A 13,380-nucleotide genomic window follows, 5' to 3' on the forward strand; every position below is an offset into this window, starting at 1 on the left:
GAACACATCCAGCAATGGGAAACACACCATTCCCATCGTCACAAAGCCCACAGTCCAGTGGCGGGCACAGCCATAAATTAACAATTATATATGTATATAACAGCATAATATCAATAAATGGTACAAGGGAAGCTGTCTGGAGGGTGCTGTGGGAATAAAGATGGAAGGACTAATTTACCTTGGGGCAAGCAGGCAAGGTTTCACTAAGACAATTACACCTGCGATGAATCTTACAGGATGAAGCTTTTCTTGCTAGCCAGAAAAGCTAGGGACACGTATTTGATGCAAAAGGAACAGCCAACTAAGACACAGAGTCTGGAAAGAGACAGCTCTTTTGGAAAATTTTGATAGCTGGAATACAGCTTGAAGAGTGGTAGAGGTGGAGTAGCGAGAAGAAGGGACAGAAGTTTGGGCAGAGGAAATAGGTTGTAAATGCTTCAAAGCAATGCTAAGGTCTCTGTAACTATCCTGAAGGCCAGGGGGAGAATTTGAAGATCCCTAAGAAGAGAAGCACATAATCAGATTGGTAGTTGTGGCGGGACAATTGCAAGGCCTCCTGGACATAATGAGGATGTGAATCCTCTTTGAGACACAAAATTTAAAACCATAGTAATAATGAAAATATTATCCCAATTTCTAAAATGTAAAATCTAAGATCTGATGTAATGAAATGCTTTCCTCAGGATTGTGCATATAATCAAGGAACTTTTTATTTATAAATTTTATGTTTGCTTCATCCAGAGCGCTATTTTATAGACACGAAAGTTCAGAAGACATGCTTGTGCAAAACAAATGAAGAAGCGAAAAGATCAAAGTTAGAAAACTGCTTTTTTTGTTTTAGTGTGAATGTCTAGAAAAGTAAAGTGTATATTGTCTGAAAAGAATTGCTCTATCAATCTCTACAAATGTTTCCGTTCCTGTGAAAACTCCGTGTGCATTACTCAACATATGTACCCATCAATCACTATTAGTTTGAACTGAGGGTTAGTCTGGTAAAATTTCCCAATAGAATAACAAGTGCTAAAATGTCACTTCCTAAAACTGAGAATTTTATTCCACAAAGGTAAATTTAAAGCACAAGTTTGGAATTGAAAACAAAACAAAAACTTTATCAAAATGAAATATATTTTGGAAGTGAAATGCATTAATAGTGTTTCACAGAATTTTTTCCCTTGAAGTTATTAGGTGTTAAAATAAAACTTAGTGCTTTTCTGTTAAAAATGGATTGTATGTTTATAGTAAAACACTGACAATGAAAGTATAAAGGAGAAAATAAAAATTATTCATAAAGGTAAGACCTAGAAATAACTATCATAAATATTTCACACACTCCTTTCATACACATACATATATATTATATATTTATCACTTATTTCTATTCATTTAAATTATGCCATGAGCATTTTCCTATAATATTCAATGTTCTCTGAAAACAATATTTTAATAGCTGTATAATATTGCACCATAAGGTTATTTCATAAATTATGCAACTATTAACTTACAAGTGGGCATTAACATTGCTTCTAATTTTCTATAGTTTAAGAACTCTGCAATGTTCATTCTTGTACATGAATTACTTTTCACATCTCCACAGCTCTAGTGACTTTCTAAGGGCAGAATCCTAGAATAGAAATGTTGGATCAAAGTATAAGTTACATTTTTAAAGTTTTTGCCACTTATTGCCAAACTGCTTTTTGCGCAGTTTTTTTACTAATTTGTAGCTGCACTAAGAAGTGCACAGCTTGACAGGCAAAACATAATATATAATTAATAATTATTTTTCCTTATTAAATGTGAAGTGAGGCTTGTTTCATAATACTTATTGGACAACTATATTCTGTGAATTGCTTTTCTACGTCTTATTACCAGTCTTCTACTGGGGTATTGGTCTTCTTCATTTCCTTCTTTTGAATTAAGGGAGGAAGGGAATTTTCTTTGTATTATAGATGCTTTAGGATGCTCAGGAATGCCCCTAATGTGGGAGTTTGGGCTTTCTTTTTTTTTTTTTTTTTTTTGGCAAGCTGGTTAAGCTGTTGATCTGGACTCTAGATCATGCTGCCAGTGGGAGCCTATTAAGGACACCTGGGTTAAGATCAAGACCACGAAGTGCATAATTACCATATTATGCTCATGCTTTAGTCTTTTTAGTCTTTGTCATGTTTGTTGCAAAACTGAGAATTTGCTGCTATACTGATTCTAAATATTTGCAACCTGAAATCAAAAACACAAAATTAAATTTCTTTATCAAGAATTTAAGAAAACTAAATATATGCTTCAAATAGTACTTAACAATATAGAGCCCATAACTTATTGTAGTTACCCAATGTTAAAAAAAAGTCATGTGCCTTTCATTTTCAAAATATTAGTGTGTAGCTCTTATAAATGTTGGGGAGAGAAAAAGATGTCGAGAAACGTAAGTAGAAATGACAGACTAAAGCATTATTCTCAACACCGACAGAAGTCACCAGAGGACACTTTCTCCTGTATCACTTTGTTGAAAGAGGTATAGAATATTTTCCTTCACATACTCTAAATTAAATGACTAATTTTTAAAGTCTATGCATTGCTTTGATCCCTACACATAACAGAGAATTGAGTCTTAACCCTGAATAAAGCTGACTCTTCCTGTTTAAGAGACCCAGTCGAGCCCCATAGGAAGGACGGCTACTCCCCACAGCGACATTACAATGTGCCTGGGCTCTCACTGCGGGGGGTCTGGTGTTTCGCATCGTTTCTAACAACTCCAACACAGAAACGGGACGGTGGCGTGCAGCATGTGTGCACACACAACCAAACAATGTTACAGGCACGGGAAAATCCCAACATTTAATTTACACAAGGGGAAATGTTCACATTGTGTGTTCTAGCATAATCGTGTCTTTTTTCTTCATGTTCAGACTGGAGAAGGAATTTTTCTCCTTTTCTAAGGTGAGCTGCTGGTATTATTATCCTATTTAAATCTTGTTACACTGTAAGAACTAACATTTGCCGATTTGCTCATTTCTTCACTGTAGGCCCAGTAAAAATGAGGGAATCTGTTGCCAAAAACAAATCTCAATTTGTTCACCCTTTTCTCAACCCAGCTCCTAAGTTTATATGGAGTCCCCTCAAATTTTAAATGTAAAGGATGCAGTGGAACTGCTAGAGCTAAATTTCACAGTTGAACTAAAAGATAACAAACCGACAGTCAGGTACAAGTTGTTCAAAGCCACTTAAGTATCTACTTATGCCCTGGTAATTATTCTCTTAATAATGGAAAGTCTTCCTTAGGAAAGGAAAAGACCTCATATGGCTTTGAGGCCAAAGGTCATTGGGGCAATCCCTTCCTGCCTTTTACCCACAGGTCCACAGTGTGCCAGCATTAGCCCCGAAGGGGTCTGAGAGACACACCCAGCACCTCAATGGGGTGATCAGCTGAAGGAACCTGAAATTTGGGAAAACTCCATTTGGAAATGAAGTACTTTGGAAGGAAACTGGCTGATGCCAAACTAGACTGTTTATTCTTTTGGATCTTTGGCAGCAAAAATGTACACTGTGCCATGGCCACTAGATACACAGACGAGGGAAGCATGCTATGATAAATATTTACTGCTTGAGATGTTTTTTATAGTTCCTGGATTCAATGCCCTGAGAGAAGTGGCAAATATTCTCATGAGTGCCTTTTTCAGATTGCAATTCTTTTTCCCTACAGGTCGAGAGCAGTGCAGCTCAGGATACCTTCCTGTACGGGGATGTCCACTGGCAGCATCCTGGTGCTGGCCAGGTCCACGAGCTGCACCTGACTCACATACGTGTCTGGGAAGTCCAAGAAGGGATTGTTACTACTGGGACACAAGACACAAAGGCCTTTAGAGTTATAGTAGGTTTTAAAGACATGCAGCTAACTGGTAGGGGTTGTGTGTGCATGTAAACACCTTAATCACGAGGTCCAAAGGGACAATTCTGTCTCACCTCAATTTGGCTTCCTTGAATTCTGTGGAAAAGTCTATGTTAATGAGCATGTTCTTTTTCAAGAGCTCCTCTTCTGGCAAAAGGGTTAGTAGGCTTTCGGTTGCATGCAAGTTGTACCATGTTAGGTGGAATTATAACCTTGTTACTGTTTTTATATGGAAATTAAGTATGGCTTAAAGAGATGGATATGAGTGCCAAGTTGACAAGGGGTGGATCTGTGATAGTTAAGTTTATATGTCAACCTGTCTGGATCAGGGGATGCCAAGATATTTGATTAAACATTATATTTGGGTGTGTCTGTGAGAGTGTTTCTGGATAAAATTAGCATCTGAATCGTTGACTTAGTAGACTGCCCTCCCCAATGTGGGTGGGCATCACCTAATCCGGTGAGGGCCTGAATGGAACAAAAAGGCTGAAGGAGGAGGAATTTGCCCCCTTTTCTGCCTATTGTTTGTGATGGGATATTTCATCTCTTTTTCTGCCCTCAAACTGGGATTTACATCATGAGCTCCCCGCATTCTCAGGCCTTCGATTCAGAGGGAATCCCATCACCGGCTTTCCTGGGTTTCCAGTTTATACATGGCAGGTTGTGGAACTTCTCAGTCTCCATAATTGTGCGAGTCAATTCCTCACAATAAATCTCCTTTTATATCCTATTAGCTCTGTTTCTCTGGAGAACCCTAACTAACACAGACACCATAAATAGTCACTCTCTTGCACTGCTGGTAAATTGCTACAGTCTTTCCAGAAGGGAACTTGTGAGTGTACTTCAAAAGCTTTAAAAATAGCCATGCTTTTTGAGATTTCAATTCTACATCTAGAAGTTAGCCAATAGAAGTTATCTATGGATGAATTTACAGATTTCTCCACACAAATGAACATCTCAGTATGGTTTAGGAAACTAAAAAATAATTAGACATAACTTAAATGTCTCATTATTGGGGATTTATCAAGAGAATTATTTTATCCTTCAAAGCTACACTGTGAAGGTTATTTTTTGACAGAAATGGGTACTCTTTTATTAGTCTTATGTAACATGAAGTTATAAAACAGAATGTGGGGGAAAGTGGTGGGGCGGTGGTGGTGGGATGAAGTGGGAGATTGGGATTGACATATATACACTAATATGTATGAAATGGATAACTAATAAGAACCTGCTGTATAAAAAAATAAATAAAATTCAAAAAAAATATATGGGTAGAAAAAAGTCTGGAAGGGAATCATCAAAATATAACCAATGGCTGTTGTGGTATAGTAGAATTAAGAGTGATTTTTCTTCTTTTTCCAATTTTCCAAATAGTTTGTAATGTACTACTTTTAAATTTCATACGTTTATTTTTATTGTAAAATATGATAGTTTATGACAACCAAGAAAAGTGATTCATAAGATTGGAGAAAACAAGGACAAGGAATAAATTCTAGATCCTAAAAAATAAACAAAAAACAAAGAACAGAATGTACTTATGATGCCATTTTTATATATAATTTTTTGACACTTACACACCTGCATTCCTACAGAAAATGGAGTTCTGTTTTAAAGTCAAGGGTGTGAAAAAGGAGACAGCAATGATGGGATTCCTCTCAGAAATGAAAACTGAGTCTATAAACATCACTAGTTCTAATAACTGTCTCCAAAGGAGTTAAGGTATAAAGATCAGGAACTTTATTTTAAATGCTTTTTTAAAACCTCAGAACTTTTGTCACTTATCCTTTCCAAAAACTGCCTCACTATTTCCCCATAGTAATCACTCATTTATTTAACAAATATTTTTAAGCACCTATTATGTGCCAGGCACTTTATGGCAGGAGCCATAAAGAAAACAGTCATTGTTCTCATGTTAGCACAGTTAGATTCACAGTAATTGACTTTAAACAGCCTAATGTGTCAATGAGTGATAAATGCTGTGAAAAAAAATAATGAAGCAGAGTGAATAAATAGAGAATGCAGCCTCTTTGCTTAGCTGACATTTGAATAAAGACCCCAAAGGAAGTCAGGAGGTAGGCTAAGCTGAGTCCCAGGGGGAAAGGAGTAGCATTGCAAGCAAAGATGACAGGATGATGGCCCTGGGTCAGGAGTGTTCAGTGGCTTCGGACCAGCAAGGAGATCAAAGAAGCTAGAATGGAGTAAGGCAAAGGCAGAATGGAAGGGATAAAATTAGAGAGGTAATAGAGAGTCAGACAACATATTGAGATGAGGGTTAGCAAGGAAATTCTTCAATTATGAAGCCTTATGTCCAAGTTTTACAAGAAAGCAAGGAGCTGGACGGATTCTATATGACTCTCAGAGAGTCTTAGGTGAAGGGAATCTCCAAAGGTAATGACTGCCAACAGGTAAACAAAACAGGGTCTATATTTAGGTCTATTGACAGGTGTGAAAGGTATCTGGAGACAGTTTGGGGGCTAAGAAGGTGGGGCTGGGGTTTCCTTGAAACCCAAAATGATTCAGAAATAATTTGCATTATAAAAATATTTTCAAATAAAAGTTTATTTTTGAAAATATGTTAGAAAATGTCAGTGGGTGTTCTTATTGGGTAACCAAGCATGAAGAATGAATATCCTCTGGTTCACTTCTGTAGTTAATTTTGTTTTTCTTTCAAAGAATAAGCATGTAGAGGCTTGCAATGGCTTGCTATAGAGAAAAGGAGTAATTTGAATTTTTCTCCTGGACTCAGAAATGATCCAGATTATTTGGCAGCTTGACTTCTTCCAGTTTGCTTTGCATTTGCATTTTAATACAGTGCCAATAGACATAACTATCTTCTTTGAACACTTTATTCCTTTCCTTTACAGAGTAGTAATTCTGATCAGAGGATAAAATAACTTAAAATGAAATCTCTGATGGAAATCAGGCCAACCAATTGAAATAAATAAATTTAAAAAGACATCCTACCTCAAGATGTATGTGTAATAGAGTGAAATGATACACTCCTGCTGTTTCAGAAAAGATGAATTACTATAAATGCTGCCTAAACAAGAGATGGAACTTCAAAATATTGGCAACTGAAAAAACACAGAGCTTAACCAAGGAGGGGAAAACATACCATGTAGATTTGCTATGTCCTTTTAACCATAAATGCCTTAAAATTTGTTAATTAATTAAACATTATTGTGTATATATTCTGTGCCAAGGACTGTGCTTGGCACTAGCATACTCAGTCTAGTAGGGAAGGATGGTAAGTGAACTAATTGTATTATAAACATAATGAAAGAAGTAAGCTCACAGGGGTGCGGGGAGTTACTGTAGAAACACAGAAAAGACTGAAGAACTGGGAAAGGCTACCTGAAAGAGATATTGCTTGGGAACCCTGAAATTTAGGATTTGAAGGATGGTGCAGCAGGAACATCCTTGGAAAAGAGTCAAGACACTTACATTCCAGTATGAACTCTACCATTAACTAAACTTGAGACTTGAAAGGTCATGGGAAGCATTCATGAAGGGAAGAGACAGGACAAGCAAGGATGCTATGAAAGTAAAGAATGCTTGACATAGCTTGGAAAAGACTGCGGGCCTTGAGGAGTGTGGCTGTAGCTCTTTGACCAGCTACGCCTAGGGAGCTGCTTATTCTGGGTTTCCTGGACTCAAGAGAGGCAGTGCTGGAAAGTTTAGTATTTTTCCTGCATGTCCTCTATTGTCTATGGACTTTTCCAACTCCTCCATAACAATTTTTGAAAACAAAATGTGATCTAATCCATTGATTTTCAATGGGTGGTCCCAGAATCTCCTGCAATACAATCACCCAAGGTCCTTATTAAAAATGCGGACCCCTGAGTCTTACCTTAAGGTTGCTGAATCAGAATATTTGTATCTAGAGTTAGGAAACCTGTATTTTAACACCCTTATTAGGTGATTTGTTTGCACCAACTCATTCTGGTCCACCTATTCCATCTTCCCTGCCAGCCACAGAAACTGGTACCATGTTTGTACTTCTAAACACGGACATGGTGGGGATTGAACCCCATGACTCTCAGTCCCCACCTGAGTGGGTTTTCTACTCTACTGTGTAATTTCCTATTTTTGATCCAACAATTTAAATTTATTTAGTGTTTCCAGAAGTAATGTGGAGCGATTCTTATGTTAGGATGTTAAGAAGCCAAATAGGAACTTAAATTGTGCATACGATAATATTTTTATATTACCTGTGAGCAAAAATATTCATGGAAAAATACTGAAAGGAAACACAACCAAATGTTAGCCATGTTTGCCTTCATGGGGCAAGAATGTTCTCTTTATTCATCTTTCTCTCTTCCCATATTTTGTATCCTCCAAAACAAGCACATATTTTATAATTTAAAATAATAATAACTTCATTTAACCTGGGATAAAATTAAAATTGAAATGCCTAAAGCAATAAGTGACCCTCAGAGAACTTTCAAAGCCTCTGGTAAATTGTGTTTTCAAGATTTAACCGTCTCTGTTGGCTCTGGCCTCCCAGATGGTATGGATCTGCTCAGTGATCTCTGACCTCACTTGATTTCTGAAGATGTCCTTTGACCATTAAACTTTGCCCTACTTTTCCTGAAAAATTAAGTCATTAGAAACTTTGACTCACGGACGAAAAAGGTTTGGGAGGTTTCAATTTGGAAGATGAATAAAAATCACAGGGAGTAGTGTCTGTTCACTTCTAAAACTCTATAAATCTTTTTTTGTGAGAAATTTTAAAGGCAGCCTTTAAATTCTTGATCTAGGATTTGAAAGTTAATAAGCATAAAAAGAAATTAAGATATTCTTCCCATATACAGATAAAGCCAAAATTTTTAAAGATTTTGATTTTCTTTTGGTAATTGTTTTAATTATGAACTGAGTGATTATTTTTAAATTTATTTTAAAATTTTTATGTAACATACTGCTATTATGTACAATTTAGAAAATAAACAATATTAACTATCCATAGTTTTGCTATATATTAATGCTATATATTAATAATACAGTGTATTTTCTATAGTCTATGCATAGGTCTGTGAATAATTACATATAATTTGGATTCTTATAATTTTTTATATATTCTAACACACATATTTTCATGTTACTATACAGGCTTTTTTTTAAACATCTTTATTGGAGTATAATTGCTTTACAATGGTGTGTTAGTTTCTGCTGTATAACAAAGTGAATCAGCTATATGTATACATATATCCCCATATCCCCTCCCTCTTGCATCTCCCTCCCACTCTCCCTGTCCAACCCCTCTAGGTGGTCACAAAGCACCAAGCTGATCTCCCCGTGCGATGCAGCTGCTTCCCACTAGCCATCTATTTTACATTTGGTAGTGTATATATGTCAGTGCTACTCTCTCATTTCATCCCAGCTTACCCTTTCCCCTCCCCGTGTCCTCAAGTCCACTCTCTACCTCTGCGTCTTTATTCCTGTCCTGCCCCTAGGTTCATCAGAACCTTTTTTTTTTTTTTTTTTTAGATTCCATATATATGTGTTAGCATACGGTATTTGTTTTTCTCTTTCTGACTTACTTCACTCTGTATGACAGACTCTAGATCCATCCATCTCACTACAAATAGTTCAACTTCGTTTCTTTTTACGGCTGAGTAATTAGAAACATCATTGAACCAAAAGATTTCTGATACTAAAATCATCACAGCACTAATTTATTTTGTTCAGATTATGAATCTACTTCAAATCACCTAAAATATGCTTTTGGTCTCATGACACATTTAAATATTTAAGAGGAGTTGCATTCTATTTTCCATTGTCCTATGATATAATGAATCATATCTAGAGGAAACAGTGATAAGGGGCAGCATAAGTTTAGGTGAAAAAAACTTACTTTTAGCTCTCATGAAGGTATCCATCTAATGGATATTCATATAAAAGAGTTTATGACTAAATAATCAATATTATCAACTTCTTAAATAGAAAACCTAACTTGTGATCACAAATGAGTTTGACCAAATTTTTGTGATTCTAATTCGAGGACTAATTCAAGGACGCTTCCCATTCCCCTGTCCCACTTTAGAAGCTGTAGCCCCTTCAAGTCTGGTATAATGTAGAGAAAATAGACAGCTATTGGGCTTGGAAAATCTTAGGCAACTTTTACTGAGCTCAGCATTGAAATATTTCCAGATGGATATGAACTCTCTGAACATCTGGGTACTGATGTATTACCTGGAGACCTCCCTATTTATTCTTCAATAAATCAGATGGCATCCAAAGCTAGATAAATCCTTAACATGAAGAAAGAAGAAGGCAAAATATTCTACAGTAAATGATGTAGCAGGTAACTACTGGTTATACATAAAGGAACACTGATTAATAGAAGGCACTGATAGTGTCTAATCTTGGAGACCAGAAATAACAGTCCCAGGAAATTTGAGTCCAGTTCCCCTGCTCTTTCAGTAGGGAGCTTATTATAGCTCCCCTAGTTTCAGTTAACTCTCATAAAAAACTTCCCAAGCAATTTTTACATTAGAATGTCCCTTTTCTTTCCTATAGTGACACATGCTCTTTACATTTAAACTTAAATTGTCCCACATCAATCACCTAGTAGTTCACTCCGGGCTTTAGAAAAGATACAGCTGATTAACAAAACAAGCAGAGTGCAAAGTGGCTCTCTTCCCTAACTCTAAATTCAATTCATCATGCTGATATCTTGAAATCAGCTACTGTGAGAGTACTTTAAACCACAGAAATCAGCACATACTTTAAATCAGAACCCTCACCCCCAGCCCCAGGGGCTTGTCTGACCAGACCACCACTGTTTGTAGAGTTCTATGGATGGCTAAAGCATAAGCCTAGTCTGATAATCGTGCACTTGGTGGCCTTGATATTAACATAGATGTTCTTAATTGGCTCTCACTGGCAGCATGATCTAGAGTCTAGACACAATAGCATAAGCAGCTTGCAAAGAAAAATGAAAGACAAATTTCCCATTTAGGAGCATTCCAAAGTGACCCACTGTACAAAGCATAGAAAACCCCCTTCCTCCCCTTAATTCAAAGGAGAAGAAGACAAAGATGAAGAATGAAGAGGAGCAGGAAGTAGAGGAGGTGGAGGAGAAAAGAAGGAAAAGGAAAGAAAAATAAGGAGGGTGAAAAAAAGGCTTGTCAGAAATCCTGCTTTTTCCACAGTGGCCAAAACGCATGGTCATCATTCATCCTTTGTTTCAGAGGCACTTTTACTATGGATTTTATTTCTCCTTTTTTAAATTTTATACCAGTATTAGAGTATCCTACAACATGCCCTATTATTAGTACAGAAGCATTCTGGACCATGCTTTGCTTCTGCACCTCAAAATCCAAGACTGTCTACTCCCTTGAGGGCCCTAAACTCCACTAATGACTTATAATAAAATGTTCTATTTCTAAGACTCATAATAAGGGATTCTCAGATGTAAAAGAAGCAGTCACAGGCAAAATGAGATTAGATAAAAGAGACTGAACTTGAAGCACTGCTCTTGGAAAGATCCAAAGGTTTAAATCAGACTCAGTATAAAGTTGGCTTTCAGAAAAGTAAATTTCTTATTAAACTGCTAGCTTGATTCCAGTTTCTCAAAGACCCTTATTATAGTTTACTGCAGTTTAATAGTAGTCAAATATTCACATCTTTTTAAATATATTCTATTGAGACTTTCTGAATATCAGATACATAGCCAAGTGAGATATCCAAATTTCTCATTCAGGCAGTTCAGATTAGATGGTTTCATAAATTGTATCAATGGTTCAGCACATACTCAGCAGTCTCAAGATACAGGACGATTTCTATAAGTCCATGTATATGTCTAAGTATAATTGCTATCCCCATGAATCGCAACAAAAAGAAGGTGAAGGTGAAACATAGGTACTATAATTTGCAGTTTGCACCATATTTCAGGTGCATTTCTGTTTTGACATTATATTCAACTTAATTGCCTTTTTCAATCAAAATCTTAATTGTATAGTTAATTAATGCTAATTAGTTGATGAAGTATTATAATTAACTGTGTACACTTTCTATTATGTCATTACACCTATACATAATTTCTTTAAAACTAAGCTTGTCTATAGATGCCTCTAAATGAAAGTATGTAAAAAAGTACCTCTAAGTGTTAATTTTCAGAAAGATCAAAACGTATGAAATTAGATCTTTTATTTTGAAAATTAAATTCTAAACTCCCCTTCCCAAATCAAGAAGTTAAGACTTTTTCTCACTAGAAAATAAGATTTAGAAAATGCCTAATCTTCCAGCCCTGTGGTAGAAAAATTTATAGTTTTAGGTAACAAATTCTCTTAAAATCCTTCATGAATTATTTAGATCACTATTTCCCTAATTTGGCCATGTATCAGAATCTCTTAGGAAGCTTTTAAGAATATAGATCTCAGGATCTCTGTCTAGATCAATGGAGTCAGGACCTTTGGGGTGGAGCTCAAGAATTCATATTTTCAAAAAATTTTTTCTCCAGGTTATTTTTATGTGTAATCAAGTTTAGGAATAAAATATTTTAGATGGTTACGTACTTCCTACCATCACTTGCTATCCCCACTCTCATTCTTCCACATACTCCAAAAAGCAAATCTACATAAACGTGAAGCCGAGTACCAAATTTAGAGAATTTGAATTGGTCTGACTTAACATGTAGTTCACAAAGTTCACTCTGGAGGCCCCTGTGGAAAAGGCAAAGACAGGAGCTTTTACCATCCATAGCTATTGCAACCATGGTACCAGTTCAGAACCGGGTGGCTTCTGATCAGGACCTACATTATAGAGAAAACAGTGAAGATTTAAAATATGAACCCAAATCACAACGCTTGATACTCTCAATTGCCAGCTTTGATTTGTGACCTGTTGCTTGTCACACATCAGCAACTCTTTTTTGCATCTTCCACTGTAAAAAGATTTAGGAATTTATAAGTGTTAAGTCCCTTGAACCACAATGGGATTCCAGCTGTAAAACACACAGCGAACCCAGAAGGTCATTTTGGTAGCGTGGGTTCCACCCAGAAATTAGAGTCTGAGATAAGAACTTGAATGCAGGTAATTGGTGGTGGCAGGGGGTGAGGTGTAATGCCAGGGAACAGTACAAGGGGTGTTCTTGAGTTGGTCACAGCTGTGGGCACTGGGGCTAGATTATGCTGGAATCTTATGAGGAGCAATGTAGAATGTGCCTTCAAATCGCTCACTGGAAGGAAAAAAGAGAAAGGCATTCATGTACCAGCTCCCATCTCCCAGTAGTCAAGGACTGCCCCATCAGATGCTTGTTCTCTGGCATTCCAGTTTGCACAAGTGTGAGTGCCACCCAGGTGCTACAAGCATCCCATACCACGATGTCAGAGAAGACCTGGAGCACAAAACAGAAGGTGTGCAGACAGGCAAAGCTGAGGTGCTCTCAGATTACATATTTGTGTGAAGCTGGTTGTCACAACAACGGCTGGCTTAAAACTTGGGCCAAGAAGACCAGGACGAGGCACAAAAGTTGTCCTATACAGTCATGCATGTATCGG

At 36.8% G+C, this 13,380-nt stretch overlaps 1 pseudogene; it reads right to left on the minus strand.

The window, feature by feature from the left end:
• Nucleotides 1–3,361: 3,361 nt before the first annotated feature.
• LOC118896399 lies at nt 3,362–12,596 on the minus strand (annotated as a pseudogene).
• Nucleotides 12,597–13,380: the final 784 nt, after the last annotated feature.

The sequence above is a fragment of the Balaenoptera musculus genome, chromosome 6 (genome assembly GCF_009873245.2).
Source record: "Balaenoptera musculus isolate JJ_BM4_2016_0621 chromosome 6, mBalMus1.pri.v3, whole genome shotgun sequence".
Taxonomy (NCBI): Eukaryota; Metazoa; Chordata; class Mammalia; order Artiodactyla; family Balaenopteridae; genus Balaenoptera; species Balaenoptera musculus.